Source organism: Puma concolor, chromosome B3, assembly GCF_028749965.1.
Source record: "Puma concolor isolate L17-30 chromosome B3, mPumCon1.1.hap2, whole genome shotgun sequence".
NCBI classification, from domain to species: Eukaryota; Metazoa; Chordata; class Mammalia; order Carnivora; family Felidae; genus Puma; species Puma concolor.
In genome coordinates, this window is record NC_141672.1 from 36,943,946 (window position 1) to 36,949,945 (window position 6,000).

A 6,000-nucleotide genomic window follows, 5' to 3' on the forward strand; every position below is an offset into this window, starting at 1 on the left:
AAATACATAAAAATAGTCTGGCATGTCTTATAAAACATTGTTTAATTTATAGCATAAACCCCTTCAATAGTGAGTGGTAAACATCTCACTACCATACATCTCACAGGTATGGCCATTCCTTTCAAAGAATCTATTTTTTTTATTTTATCAGCATTGAGATTCAATTTACATAATGGAAAACAATGGAGAACAAACAGCCCAGCCACTATTTCCAGAAAAAAAAATATTCTAATGATTTTAATACATACATTATCAATTTCTAGCCTTGAATATGAATATGTGTACTGTGAGAAGTAAAATAACATATCTAACTTATTACAGTTGTGACATCTAAATAAAGCACCATAAACCAAAAAATTATTGCTTTATAGTCAAAGGCACAAGTTCAATTTGGTAAAGCCACTGGACTCACTGCGCTATATTACAGAAGACAGAGGTTAAGAGGTGACCTTGGGATCCTGCTTTCCAGATGTCTGAAGGGTCCATTTCTTAATGAAATTATCTCTACTCTCAATAAATATTTAGCTTACTAATTACCCAGTCAATATATTCGTCTATATAAGACTCTACTTGATTTTTGAAATTTTAGGACTATAGTTATTATAAAGAAAAAATTTATGAACATACAACTTGCACAAAGGATTAAGATATATTTCCCCTCTGATGCAATGCACAAGAAGATTAAGAAACTTACTATCACACATTTTACATTATGGGGCATATTTTCTGAGATTTTAAATGAGAAATTCAATAAACCTGAAGCATCTACTTTCCATTATTTCAGATCATGAAAAGACTTAATTTGTAATACTATATATATAATACATGTATATATATTATATATACATTATATGTAATACACATATTATATATAATATGTGTATTACATATAATGTATATATAATATACATATATATTCCACAAATAACTATATACAGATATATGCCCATATCAATTCCTTTACTCTTTTAATTAAAAATTTATGTTCCTTCAGGTCATAAAAATAAGGGTTTGGGCATTTTAAAAGTTCAAACACATATTAAGCTATGCTTTCTTTGCTTTGGCACTAGCTCCCCCTCCAGACCAACCTACTAATATAACTGTACTTAAAAAAATAAACAACACAAGTTTTTCCAAACCACTAGCAAATTTCAAAATTCACCTCTTTTAAGAAAATTCCAGTACCTTAAAATAACTAATTAAAACTGAAATCAAACACTGCATAATGTAATCAGAATTATTTTTTTAATTCCATACATCTCAAAAAGAACTGATCTGTAGGAAAATAACTTCAAGTGACTCTTTAAGAACATCCTAAACAATATATATAGTGCTATATTTTATGGGAATTATTTTGAATCACTATCCTAATAAACCACAATATACTCATGTTAACTCACTACTTGATCAAAGATACATTTTTGCATGTTTCTGCAATCCATGCAAGTTTCATTCCAGCTGTTCAGCTCTTCAAGTACAATTCTCAATTTATAAAAGCAGCAAAAGGAAAATCCAGGTCTCCAACCATCTTCTATGTTCCTTACAGCCTATTCATTTTTAACTCCCTACATTTCTACATACTAAACTGTAAAATAACAAATTCAAATGTTTGAATGCCCACCTTATCCTTACTACCCTAATACTGTATTTTCATATGGAGCAATTAAGACTTTCTATACACATTTCATGGTATATCTCATAAGGTTAGCAATGTACAAGACCTTATCATTTAGCATACGTTTTAGGGGTTTTTTTTAGGTTATTTCAGAGAAGGGAGAATACAACTTACTCTATTATTTCAATACAGCACTGTTATGTTTAATTTCTCTCCTAAAATGTTTTCTATATAATGCACCCTTTAAAAGAATTATGCGTCAAAAACATGAAATTTAAATTTAATCAAGAAAATAAATATACACTTAACCCCAGGAGTAACAAGAAAAAAAAAAAAAACTGCAATGAAACCTTGCCTACAGTTTCTAAAGACAGCCAAGTTAAAGTTCGGTCAGTTACCCCTGATGAGCTTAATTCTAAACTGACAGAAAACTTTTGTTGAAATTTGTTCTGCATTACCTTGAAGTTTGGGGTTATTACTGGAGATTCTGAATTTCCTAGGTTCGCCTTCTTGAGTTGGCTTAAGTCAACTGTAAATTAATTCAAACATGGATAGAAGAAAACACCTCTTCGTGCCTTTCTCCAAGGCCTCAATCAAAAGTCTAATAATATACGGCAAAACGCTAAGAGCTCACCAGGGATAAACCCTAACCAAGTCACTGCCATTTAACTTACACTGCGTCTCTGACGTTCTGTATGGCTGAAGATTGCAATCCCCACAGTAAAAGAACAGGTGCTGCACCCGACAACCCACTCACTCTTGCAGGACAAATCTTCTTTAATAAATAAGGGCTCATTGAACCTTCCCAAATAAGTTTAGATACTCAAAAGCCGCCAGCTCATCATTTCCACATCAATTGGGGGATGCAGTGGCACTCACGCCTTTAACTGCCCCGGCATTGGCCCCTCGCCGGGAGCGGATCTTTGTACGGGTCCACTCCCCGATTTCTGGCCAGAGAACCCCTCACGAAAGCCGGAAACGTACAAGCATCCTCCTCCCCACAGTCCGTGACTACAGGGAACGAGTTGCTGGCAAAAGGGCAGGTAGGTGGAGAGGAGAGAAGAGGGACACCTCCCACCCCCGCCCCCATCATCCCTTCTCCTCTCCACGGCTTCGGCCCCTGCCCGAAGCAAGGATGCGCGACGCCGAGGACACCCGCGGAGGCAGGCGCCCCTCACCCTCAGCTCGCGCCCCCGGGCCGCGCCGGAGCGTCCCGGGGGCTTACTCCCCACTTTTCCGGGAGCCGCTGGGTAAGCAGCAGTTGCAGCAACAGGCCCGGGGAACGCCTGGGGGAAAAGAGCGGCGACAGCCCCAGTCACATCCCCAGAGCCTCCTCGGATCCCGCGCTAGCCCAGCCCCAGACCCCGAGGCGCGCGGGGCCCGGCTCCCAACGCCCCCTTACCCGAGGCGGGAGCAGAGGCGGTCTCCGCCGTCCCCAGTTGCCGCCGCCACTGCCGCCGCCACAGCCCTCAGCTGCAGCTGCCCCGTTGGGGAGTGGGAGGGGTGGCTGGGTGGAGGATGCTACTCCCGACTGAAGGGAGACGAAGAAACGGAAACAGGAACCGCCGCCGCCGCTTAACGGAGCCTTCGGCGCCACTGACTGAGCGAGAGCGCGAGGCGGCGCGAGCGGGGCAGTCGCTGACAGCGCGAGACCGAGCGCGAGCCGGGTCCCGGGCGCGCGACCCCGAGCAGCGCCGGCCCCATTCCGCGAGGAGAGGAAGGGGACGGGTTGACTGGGGCTGGGAGGGGGCGATGTGGGGCGGGGGCCTGGAGCTTAGGGAACCTGGCTACTCGGGTCTGCCGGAGATAACGCGCGCACGCGCCGGAGCGGCTCTGACAACGAGCGCAGGCGGGGAAGCCTTGGCTAGCGCAAGCGTGCGCGCGCGGGTGGGGGCGCGCGCCCCTCAGCGTTACAGGCTTCTGGGAGAGGGCGCGCATGCGCCGGCGGCTGCCACCTACGGCGACCCTGGCATGTGCCACGGCTTCTTCCCGCCCCCTTTTAGCTGAGCCGTGGATAGCGTAGCTGCAGCATCCGCTGCCAGGGAGCCGCGGGCCACAGAGGGACCGGGAGACTTCCAACAGGGCAACAACTGCGCTAGGGCGCCGGCTCCTACACGAGCACAGGCCGCCCTCTACTGCCTGCAGGCCGGAGACTGCTGGGGGCGAGTCGAGCCGAACTCCCCACTCCCGGGAGCGCCATCTCCCGGGAATGCCATATTCTCGATAGCCGGGGGAAGGACTGGCCCATGCCAGTGCAGCCCGCGGCCCTAAGGAGCACTAGTACTGAAGCAGGCTCCTTGCTACTTTTTAGAGGTGATCGCTGCTGCTCAGCCCCTGCAGCCCAGGTCTGGCCGTTCGGCTGCAGCTAGCGGCGTGACCACAGAATGGCATCGCACCCACATGCAATTAGCGGAGCCCTGTTTTATCTTGTGAGAACTGTTTCTACATCTGCCCCGACAGAAAGACCTCCCACAAGGGCCCGAGTTTGATGCCTAGCCTCTCTCCCGACCCGCGGCTGCGACAGCCCCTTTGAAGCGGAAGTTTATTCAAAACGGGAAAGAGTACTTTGGGGAGGAGGGGTTCCCTAGGATGCTTCCTACCCGCACGCACTCGGGAAATTCCTGGCGCCCGCGATGCAGAGCAGTGGGCCGAAGAGCTAGGTCAGACCGGCCCAGACGGTGAGCTGAGCCGGAGGACCTAAGCGCGCAGCCCCGGCACACAAAGTAGTCGCGGGCCGAGGGAGGGGGTGCCACGAGGTCCAATCAAAGACGCGAGCCATGTGAGTGGAGTGCGAGCCGACCAATCAGACGGCCGGAGAATGAGCTTCCCGTTCCCAACTCTTCCCTGTAGCCTCCGGACCCAGATCCCAAGCCTAGAGCGCGGTACCGTGGAAAGCGAGATGGTGCCCTGAGGACAGAAAAATTATTTCTCTAGACTTGGGTGTTTTTAAGTGCCTTGCTTAGGTACTTATCCCAGAACAAATAGCAGCGGCGTTTTAGATGCTGAGTATGAAAAAGATCACAGAAAAGAGATTTACAAGGCACTGGTCTGCCAAGACTGCAATCTGCCTAATAACATTCATAAATTTACAGTGTTTATTGAGACCTTTTTATAGGCCAGGAACTGTATTACAGAAAAAACAAATAAGATAACTACTGATTTCCAAAGAAGAAAAAAAAGTTCCCTGCCCTCAATAAGCTCAGCTTCTTGGGTTTGCTGGACCTTGTGACTCTGATATTTATTGTCAATCCTTTAACGAAAAAGCTCTCAGCAAAGTAGTTTACCGTCGTTTTTATGGCTGTTATCTCCCTGTAAGAAGAGAAAACTAAGGGAAAAGTAGAGTGACCTATCTAAAGTCACACAAAAACAATATACTAGCGTAATCAGAATTATGTTCCAGTTCAGAGAGCTTGTATATCCATATTCAACAATTTTTTACTGAATGCATGGTTGCTGTCCTCCACTAAAAAGGTTTCTGTACCAAGCTTACAAATAGAACGGAATTCTGCTTGGAGGGCCACAAGCTTTGGTAGTTGGAAATGAACAGAAATTTTAGGTTTATGCCAAAGTAAGATGAGGTAAAGGCTGAAGTCTTATAAGTCATACTCTAGATACTTTTTAGAAGTCAGAGGTGAGATGGATATTTACTTCTTAGTTTAAACAGCATGTTTAAAAATATTTTACCAAGCATGTTTAACTTTAAAGCTTACCTTATATAATGCTTTAAGATCTCCAACTTCAAAGCTTTATTTTACATTTGCCTCAAGACATCCAGTTTTTTATCTGGCCTTCATTTTTCCTTTCCAAAAACGTAGGAATTAAAATACATATCTTCTCAGGGCACCCGGCTGGCTCAGTCAGTGGAGCATGTAACCCTTGATCTCAGGGTTGTGAGTTTGAGCCCCACCTTGGGTGCAGGGATTACTTAAAAATAAAATCTTTTGGGGCACCTGGGTGGCTCAGTTGTTAAGCATCCAACTCCGGATTTTGGCTCAGGTTATGATTTCACTGTTTGTGAGTTTCAAGCCCCACCTCAGAGTCCACATTCACAGCACAGAGCCTGCTTGGGATTCTCTCTCTCTGCCCTTCTCTCTCCCTCTCAAAAAATAAATAAACTTACAAGATAAAATAAAATCTTTTAAAAATTAAAAAAAAATTACTTACCTTCTCTACCTGCTTTTGCTTTAAAAAAAAAAAAAAAAAAAAAAAAAAACAATTTCCTAGGGGTGCCTGGGTGGCTCAGTCGGTTAAGCGTCAGCCTTCAGCTCAGGTCTTGATCTCACAGTCTATGAGTTCGAGCCCCGCGTCAGGCTCTGTGCTGACAGCTCAGAGCCTGGAGCCTGCTTTGGATTCTGTGTGTGTCTCTCTCTCTCTGCCCCTCCTCT

General features: G+C 45.3%; 1 protein-coding gene and 1 pseudogene across 19 annotated transcripts in view; one reads left to right on the plus strand and one right to left on the minus strand.

Moving 5' to 3' along the window:
- The window catches only part of FUT8 (fucosyltransferase 8), a 313,352-nt gene extending 309,005 nt beyond the window's left edge, over nucleotides 1-4,347 (minus strand). For 10 of the 19 annotated variants that reach the window (XM_025918887.2, XM_086709519.1, XM_086709518.1 and 7 more), the window contains exon 1: nucleotides 3,018-3,357. The gene's annotated coding sequence lies outside the window, so the exon portion shown is untranslated. Of the gene's footprint in view, nucleotides 1-3,017; nucleotides 3,358-4,215 lie in introns of those variants that run through there. The other 9 variants (XM_086709517.1, XM_086709522.1, XM_086709521.1 and 6 more) reach the window with 2 other exon arrangements.
- LOC147579899 (uncharacterized) lies at nucleotides 3,134-5,783 on the plus strand (annotated as a pseudogene).
- The last annotated feature ends 217 nt before the right edge of the window (nucleotides 5,784-6,000 follow it).